Below are 9,535 nucleotides of genomic sequence, written 5' to 3'. Positions count from 1 at the left end.
CTGTCACGTATTGCCCTTCGGCCGGGGGCACGGTCATGTGTTTCACTAGATAGTTCCTGGAAAAGCTTCTGCTCAGCCCGATAGGACTGCGGCTGCTGATACCGCTGCGCCCGTGCCGCGCCGGCCCCGCTGTGCCGGAGGGCAGTGGAAAACTTCCTGAACTTATGGAAGGGGGTGGGAAATAAGTAAATATCCCTTGGGTACCAGAGACATCAGTTCTTCTTTTGACCTGAATAATAACCAGCTGTTGATGATGACTTCTCCAGCCCCGGTGGTCCCAGTACCAGCCCCCTGGGCCTGCAGCCCCCTCTGCCCTTATTGATGGCTTTAGCAATGGGATTTATGGGGCCACTAATTTTTGCATAGTTTTTAGCTACATAAATCAAAAAAGCGGGACCTTTCATGAGATAAAAATGGAGGGTTTGTAAATCCTGCCCCAGGCAGAGCTGCCGTGCCACGTCAGACACATCGTGTGGGACCACACAACCAGGAACGTGTCACTGGGGGGATTTGTGCCTAAAAAACAAAGCCAAATACATCGGTTTTATCCTTTTGCTGACACCAGCAGCACGAACCTGGAAACACAGAGGTGTGACAAGGCACAGTGAGAGGGACGATGGCTCAGATAAGCCACGCTGTGTGGGAGGGCGGTTAAAAGCTCAGATTCATTAGCTGTGTGCTTGTGCTTGGGAGGCTGATGGTGGTGTTGGAGATGGAGAGGTCAGGGATGGAGATATCAGAGGTGGCGAAGTCAGAGATTGTTCTGAAAGTGCTGCAATGTTTTAGGAAGAAACTGGGCACTAAAGAGCCCTAAGTATATGTGCATGAGTATATTTATTTATTTGTGTGTATAGATATTTAAACATATATAATTTGAATATATATTTATATACAGATATGTTTAAACACACATATATAGTTTCTATATAAAAATACATATGTGTATACACAAAGTAAGTATTTTTTCCTTCTCCCTGCGGGCACCTTTGAGCTGCAGCCTCTGCAGCAACCCCTGGGCTGCTGCATTCACATGCCGCGAGCTGCACCTTTACCGGAGGCGCGACGGTGCCCCGTTATCCAGGTTGTGGCCCGTGTTACTGCCCTGTGCGGGGGGGCTGGCTCCTGGAGCCGCCTGCCCAGTGTCAGGCAGCATTGGGGGGCGCGGGGGGCAGGCTGCACCACCATCACACACCCTGACAACCCAACTAGTGCGGTATGGGAGAGAGGCAAGCAGTGTTAAAAATTGCACTGGGACACCATTAGTATTACTGGCCCCTTATTAAAGGATGTTTTGCATGTTCTTTCAAAAGCCACCATACTCAGCTTTAAATAGAAATGCGATAAAGAAGCGTAAAGTGAAATAATCTGCAGGACTGACATGAGAGAGGAGCTCAACTCCTGCTTTCGGAAACGGCTCGGGCAGCCTGGTTATTAAGCCCTATTGAATCGATGAGACGCAACGTCCCAAGAGCCAATTTTAAAAAGCATTTACCCATGTAAACCTGGAGAGCATGGCCTTTTGTAACTCAGCCAGGAACACGTCTTGGTTTGAAAATAGCACTAAGCATCTTATTACCTGTTTAAGACTCAAAAAAAGATCTTTTAAGATCAGACTAAGCATGCTTGAGTGGTTCCCGTTTAATCTCCACCTCCAGATAAACACCGGGGGGGTCAGCGTGTGCACGCAGATACCGGGAACCGGTCGCTTTCTCCAGTGGCATCAGCTGGCTGTGTTTACATGAACCGCTTACATGCTAGCACATTAAGCAAAGCTTGAGCTTTGCAAAATGAAAGTGAAATAAAATAAATAAAGCATACCAATAGTTTTCTGTGAGCTGGCTTTAAAATTAGCAGGTTTTAGTTATAAACATGGTAGAATGAGCCCTGAGGGCAATGAAAAAAAAAAGAAACCTCCAAAATCCACAGCCAATCCTTTTTCAACAGTGTACACTACGCTTTTATTTCATGCCATTTTGTTAAGGTAGGCTAATTTGGTTTCCTTTTTCCAAAGGGTTTTATATGCATAAAAATATTTATACTATATCATATAAAAATCAGATTAGAAACATACGGATGAATAAACATATTTTCCATCAATATCTGTGTGTATTCATGTGCGTGTGAAAGAATACAAATACATATGAATGCATTACTTAAACTGATATTTTCACTTTTTAACTGCTGAAGATGCCAGATGAAGTTTAGGTTAGAAGTTAATTTAAAATGAGGAGCATAACACAGCAGCAATCCAGTATAACCAAGCTAACGGCGGTAGGACCTGTTTATGGGTGCTCAGACATTCCAGGCTGGGAGGTCCATGACCCGTGCTGGGCACAGCTCTCACCTGCCCAGCACCTGCCCAGGTGTGCTGCGGCTTTTGCCTTTCCCAGGTTCCCCATTCGCTGATCCCACCCTAGAGCACCCCAAGAGCTGACCAAGGCTTTGCAGGAGCCCCACTGCTTACTGCCAGCCCAGCCCTGGTCTGCAGGCTAACGCTGGGACCGTGTCGCCAATTTACTTAGGGCTGGAAATGCCATCTCCATCCCAGTAAGATGCAGCCGGCGCTGGCGGGGATGCAGCCGGTGGGAAGGGTTTGCTGTGGGGCTGGGCAAAGCTGGGCAGGGCCCAGCCCTAGAGCTGTGCCCCAGAGTCACTGGGATGACCATGAGCTGCTCTGGGTCAAAACCATGTCCTGGACTGTCCTCACATTTCAGCAGCCTGGAAAAAAAATTATAAAAAAAAATAAATCACACGCTGGAGCAAGAGCCGTGGCACAGTCCGGGGTCCTCCTTGGCTCCTGCTGGAGGGAGCCCTGGGCTGAGCAGCGCCCTGTGGCGGTCCCCATCCTCTTGCCTGCTGCTGCCGTACGTGCTGAGGCACTTTGCTGGTAGGTGTCTGTCTGTCTTTCTGCATTCCCGTATGCTCTCTGCAATCAGCCGACCACGAGCATTTCTTCAGTCTCAGTCTGCTCAGTCCAGAATACAGATATTTTGGGCATCTGCAAGCTGGACGAAAGCTCCAGTCCTGCCAGCAGCTCTGTAGGGGCTTGAATGGAAAAAAAAATAAAAATATCCCATTGAGTTGGGTAAATGCTGCCAGCCTGCCCTGGGCGGGCACTGCCAGCTGCCTGCCCTGGCCCCTCTCCCCACGGGCAGGGGAGCAGCCCCAGCCCCAGAGCCACTCTGCAGCCGCCCAGCCGAGACAGAGCCTGCAGAAAAAAATAATAAATTGAATCCAAATGTTTTTACCATTGGCACTGTCTGGGTCATGTGCCTAGTAACACTGAAGAGTGCATGAATATTTTCTTGTAGCTGCCGTCTTAAACGGCCAGAAATGGTCGCTGTGCAGAGCATCCCGGTGTGGTGTGGGAGGAGGCTGGAGGGGCTGAGCCCTGCTCAGACAGATGGATGCACACAGCAGTTGGGTCCACGTTCAGCGACTGGACCAAGAGCTTTGTGTACAGGCCATGGGTCTGGGGGCAGGTATGGGGGGGGGGGGTCTCTGCAAGTGAGGCGCTGCCAGGTTGTCAGCACAGTGAGAACCCGGGATTTCCCTCGCTCCCTCTTGCACAAATAAACACACACAGGCAGCATTTCCTTTCCCAGCCCCATCAAACCCAGTGGGCTCCGTACGTGCAAAAGACACTGAGCCCCAGCACACGCCGTCTGCACAGCCCTGGCTCCTGTGGGTGTCTGTAACGCGTCCTGCGTTGCTACAGGTTTCTGTGATGAGCTGTTTAAAAAAAAACCAACCCTACCCTGACCCAAGCAAGTGCAGCCCGAGCCTGCTGCCCGAGAGCATCACAGCGCGACGGTTACAACAGGCTTACTCATTTCTCCAGTGAGTAAGACTGAAAGAGGAGCGCCGCGGGTGCGGAGCCGGGTGCGGGGCCGGTGGCTGATAAGGAGCAGCTCCCTAATCTCCAGCCCCAGCAGCCGAGAGGCCGAGGGTGATAACTCAGAAGAACCCCAGGCTCGCAGCAAGGGGGGGGATGGTGCTGCTGGGTTGACTGGTTGCAGAGTTGCCCTCACCTCGAGGAGGGAGGGGGCAGGGGGTTCCTCACCAGCGTCCCCCCCCAGCCCGGCACCCCTTTGCCCTCCCTGGGGAGCCAGCGGGAGCTGGTGGTGGCAGCAACCACAGGGCACGCACCCTGGCCCGCTTGTCTTGCCTCTGCCCTCAATGCCCTGTGCTCCCCAAGGCACAACCATTAGAAAAAGTGGCTACAGTAGGCAGCATCTTTCATCTGAGAAATCACCCTGTTTAGGACAATCCAAAGTTTAGAAACTGGTGGTAGGGAAGTGCCCAGCCAAGGTCTGTGCTCGGCTGCCCGTGGGCTGGGTGATGCTGGGAAGCCAGGAGCCGAGCGAACCCTGGCGCTCCCCTGATTCAGACCTGGGCTTGGATTTTTGGCTCAGACACCTGTTGGTTTTTTTTTTTTTAATCTGCCCCCTTGGAGAGCTGCCAGACAGGCTGGCTGGGTCAGGCCTGTGCCTGTTCATGCCCATCTCCCATGGCACGCGCCCACGGCTGCGCCGGCAGCACCCACCGCTGCTGCACCGCCGGCCCCCGGCTCAGGGGGATAAACTCGGTTGCCCCCTCCCTGGCCCCCCGCGTGCCAAACTGCACACGCTCAGCTCTGCTCCAAAGCACATTTTTGTCAGAGGGCAGCAAGATAAAAAAAATCTTAAAATAGCTCAGCGTGACATCTGCCAGGGTCTGTGGCACCGCTCTTCCCACACACCGCGGTCCCTCGTCTTCCCTCCCTGGCTTCGGGCATGAACGTCCCCGGGGGACGGTTTGGTTCCTAACAGTTAAAGCAGGGCATGTGCAGAGCTGCTCCCCCGGGCAGCACAGCATGCCGCGGTACGGCCAGCACTGCAGAGCAAGGCTCTGCCTCTGCTTTCGGGGTGCCCCTGCTCCCGCCGCAGGGCCCCCCAACCCCGGCTAGCTGCGGGGAGCACGGCGCGCTCTTGGCCCTCTTTCCCTTGGCTCGAACGCCGCTTGGCCAAGTCCCCGGCAAGGGAACAAAAGCGGAGAGCCCCAGCGACGGTCCAGGGAGCTGGGGGAGGGTGCAGCTCCCTGCACGGCTCCTCTCCAACGCTGGAAACCAATGGGGCATAAAAGCTAAATATCCCCCTCGCCGCCTTCGCTGCCCGGGGACGCGGTGGGCTGGGCTGCCGAGTGCCTCGCCAGGGCGCACCGGCAGCTTTCTGAGGCTGGGTGCCATGGGGAAGACTGAGGGAGCTGATGCCAGCATCCTCTTCTCCTGGAAAGGCCAGCTCCAGCTCCAGCTCCCTCCTCGCAGGGCGATCCCACTTCTTTAACCCCTCTGGTACCAGCTGCCGGTACAGTGCCTGGCCTTGATCCCTGGGCTATCAGCAGTGCTGCCAAACGAGTGTCATAAAAGGCTTCAGCTTTTCACGGATTTTAGGCACATACTCCAACTCTCCCTAATTTTGTGTTTAGTTTTGTGCAGCTATTAGCATGCTGTATTTAAAGGCACAGTTTCAATTCATATCTATCTTAATTTTTTTTTTTTTTTTAAATGGAAAACAAGATTAAAAATAGCCATCAGAGAAAACAAACATTGTAATGCCCACACAGATTTTTTCTAACAATTTGAAAAATGCCCATGAGAGCAACTGCTTTTAAGCAGTGAAGAATCGCAGCTCAGACATGGCACTGAGGAAATTAAGACTGTCCAAGCGTCACCTTCAGCCTCGGCCGGTCACAGTTCGGCTCCGAGGATGGGCTGTTGTGGCACACCGCATTTATTCTTTTATTCATTATACTAATTCTTTCATTCATGATATGACTAGTAAAAGCAGCTGAGCTCACTCCAGCTAGCTCGAGGCCCTGGAACGAGCCTTTTTGCTCTCATCCCGTGGTGCAGACGATGGTGAGGGGCTTTGCCCGGACCTCCCCATGGGGAGGCATGTGCCCGCTCTTCCCCCATGCCCACGGGCTCCCGCAAGACGAGGCGGTGGCGGCAGGGTACCACGTGCGCTGACAGGCTGCCAGGATGCGAGCTCGCGCTGGGCTGAGGAGCTGGCAGAGCTCACACCGGCTTGAGCTTAGCTCTACGAGGCCGGTGAGGGTTTTGGGGGGTTGTTTAGGTTTGTCAAGGGTTTTCCCCAGCCTCCTTGGTCTGTGGGAAAACCCAGATCCCCTCCTCACCCGCCATGGCTCCGGGCAGGGGAAAAGGCAAGCAGACATCACTGCAGGGGGAGAATTTCCCCTGCTTCCCAGGCAGTGACCTGCGTGACCAGTGACAGGCCCTAAAAGGCTCACATTAATTAAGCCTTGCATCCTCCCGGCATCTTCCGCTGTGCTGGTCTCCCCAAAACACGGGTCTGCCTGTGGGCCCAGCCTCACGGTTACCCTGGCTGGGGAGCAGCCAGCGGCTGCCTAAGTGCCAGTGCAGGCCAAAGACCCTTCTGAAGCCCCTTCTAAAAAGCTGATTTATCCCCATTTAACCAGCCCTCTGCATGCTCTGGACGCCAGCGCTCAGCCTCCCACCCGGCTTTCGCACACTGTTGGGGCACAGGGATGCTGAGGCCAGTGGAGAACTCGGCTCAGAGGAAAACTACTCTGGAGAGGTGCAAAATGTCTGGAAAACAGGTTTTTGCTGTGGGTCCCGGTGGGCAGAGTACGGGCTGTGCGGCAACCTTGTGTGGCCGCTGCTCCAGGAGCACAGGGCACAGGTTCGGTCGCAATCCCCATGGGAACAGCGTCCCACAACCTGCATGGGAAGGGCTCGGTGGCCTTCAGTGCTATGTAAATACTGACAGGATTTTCTTAGCAGCCGTGAAATGCACATCTGCTGATGCAAAGCTGTGGCCAGTGCCCCGGGCAGGAGCGGGCAGCTGGGAAAGCCGAGGCACCAGCCAGTGCAGGAAGCTCGCTGCCACGCACGGGTGGCTTTTCTGCATGAGCCAGGCTGCCAGCTTGAACTTTTGGCCTGCAAGTTCTTCGTGCATCCAAAATAGCCAGCCCTGCTCCCCTCCTCACCTGGAGAGCCTGGGCTGAGCCACAGCCTGTCCTCACCCCCAGGTAGGCAGTGGGGAAGCATCTCTGCCGGTCACCCAGGGACAGCCCCCGCAGCGTGCCTGTTCCCTTCACGCTCATGGAGATAAGGCTGGAGGATGATTAGTTCATGCTGTCATCAAGGCAAAATAAAGCCCGGCTGCTTCCAATACAGATTTTTTCTTAATTGTTCTCTTTCCATGCGCCCATGTACGCCCACCCACCCCTCTCTTGCCAGGAAAGCCGAGTGCTGATCATTGTCAGATGGTTCACACAGAGGTTTCTGTTTTGTTTTGTTTTTACAAGGATCCAAGATGATAGGGGGAGGGAAAGAACTTTTGTCCTCTGCTTAAAATAATTCAAGAGCTTTCCACTGTCTACGCCAGGCTCAAGCAGACATTTGCATAACAAATGAGCTTCTCCCCACTCTTCAGCCCTGGGTGACCCCTGCAGCTCCTGCAGGAAGAGGCTCCATCTCCATCTCCACCATCTCCAGCTCCACCATCTCCATGTCCATCTCCCATCCCAGCCCTGGGCCTGGGTTGCCTCTAGGGAGGGGAGGGCATGTGGAGGGTTATAAGTTTTCGGCACTTTTGTCAATCAAGACTTTATAAACGTCCTCTGGAACATTTCAGCAGTAAAACATTCGCTTGGTGACCAACAAATAATTCCAGGCATCTTTTATTTTGCCGTAAAAATGCTACAAAGCAAGCTGACTAGCGAAGGTTTCTCTCCAAGCTAAAGCCCCTTGACAGCAGGACCAAACACCGCCTTCCCGTTGTCAGCAGACGTGGCCGCTCTGTGCCAGGGCTTCTCCTCCACGCAGCGATGCACAAGCCCAAGGTGCGGGCCCAAGAGCCTGTTCAGGTGCAGGAAAACCAAGCAAAGCCCCTAGATGTTTCACATTTTTTTTTTTTTGCCCCTGAGACAGATCAACATCTTTGCTAGTTCAGATGTATAAATTATTCCAACAGTTCTGCTATTGCTATTTAAACAGATTTCATTGCAGAGTGCTTCCAGAGAGCATCTGCTGCAATGGCTGAGGTCACGATTTTCAGCCCAGCAAGCAAATAAAACTGCTGTGAGAGCCCATTGCCAGAGATGTTTTGTGCAGAGCCCTGTTGCCTCAACTCCTTTAATGAGGAACTGGAGGAATTTTCCAGTTCCCATCCTCCTTCTGGGAAGGAGAAAGTGGGGGAGTAAAGCTTACATCCCTTCATGTAGCTCTGTGAGGCAGCAGGAGGGTTTTTATGAGAAACTGGGTGGAAGCAAATGTTATCAGGGTCCAAATGCCCCATCAATTATATCAGAATATTGTATTCTGGTGAAGAGAAGTGGGGAAGAAGGAAAGTCCCAGCAATATTGAAACATCCCTTTTAGACAATGACTGAAAAAATGTTGCAGTTATTCATTTTGAAATGAGTTTTTTTGTAGGTGTTAGATTTTTTTTGCATGACATCACATTACGGGTACACAATTAAAAAATGAACCCTTAATCAGTCAGAAACTATCATTCTGCCCCACCCCGCTTTCTTTAAGAGCAAACTCTGAATTCAGGCATTTTTACATAATGAGAATTATAGACCAAACCTCCAGAAACCTTTGCAACATTAAACATCCATCCTCTGCACCAGGTCCTTGCCCTTTCTGGCCAGTGCCCTGAGATCAGTGAGTTACTCTGGCCTCCCCATAGCTCCAGGCAGGGGGACACACATCCCTCCTCCAGCCTGCTGCGTCCCAGCAGCGGGAGGTGCTGCTCACAGCCACACAGTCCTACCAGCAGCAGGTCTGAGGGCTGAGCCTGGCCGACAGCGTAGGAAGATGCCTCTTCCCTGGAGACCAGACAGTAACTGCCTAATATAAGGTTTGAGGTACAACAGACCTGGGCTGCTTGTTTTTCCATAGCAGTCTTGAAGCATCGCAAAGTACTGCAGTGAAGTGCGAGGTAAAACCCAAGAGAAATCCTCCTGGGTGATTATTTTTTTTGCCTCTGTGGATCTGGGGCTTGTTTTTGTGGACACCAGCAGGTTAGACGCGAGTCCACTTCTCCTTCTGATGTGCTCCAGGACTGTTTATCCCCACCTGAAAGAGCAGAGTTCAGGTCAGGGCTCTCCTGTAATTCATGATGGCTTGGCAGAGCCAGCCTTGGTCCTGAGCACAGGTTTGAATCGTGGCTTTTATGGCCCAGGTTTATGGCAAACACTGCATATCCCCAAGCTCCCCTAACCCACCTTCTGTCTGCTGGCCGGTTCAAACCTCAGCCTGAGATGCTGTTCCCTTCACTTGTATCACTTGACCACAAAACCATCCTCCTGTACATGCAAACCTCCCAATCCACCCAGCACCTCCACCGGGCACTGGCAGGAGACACTAAGGTCCTTTGTTAATGCCCGGGCTGGCAGCCTGCGCACCCCGAGCAGGGTAGGAGAGGCCCGCTCTGGGCTCGCCGCAGCTCACAGTACAACCTGCCGGGCTGCTTTGGGTTTTGTTCAGTCTGATCAAAGCCTCA

Source organism: Phalacrocorax aristotelis, chromosome 13 (genome assembly GCF_949628215.1).
Source record: "Phalacrocorax aristotelis chromosome 13, bGulAri2.1, whole genome shotgun sequence".
Classification (NCBI taxonomy): Eukaryota; Metazoa; Chordata; class Aves; order Suliformes; family Phalacrocoracidae; genus Phalacrocorax; species Phalacrocorax aristotelis.
The sequence above is the reverse complement of the archived record's forward strand: the minus strand, read 5'-3'. Positions refer to the sequence as shown.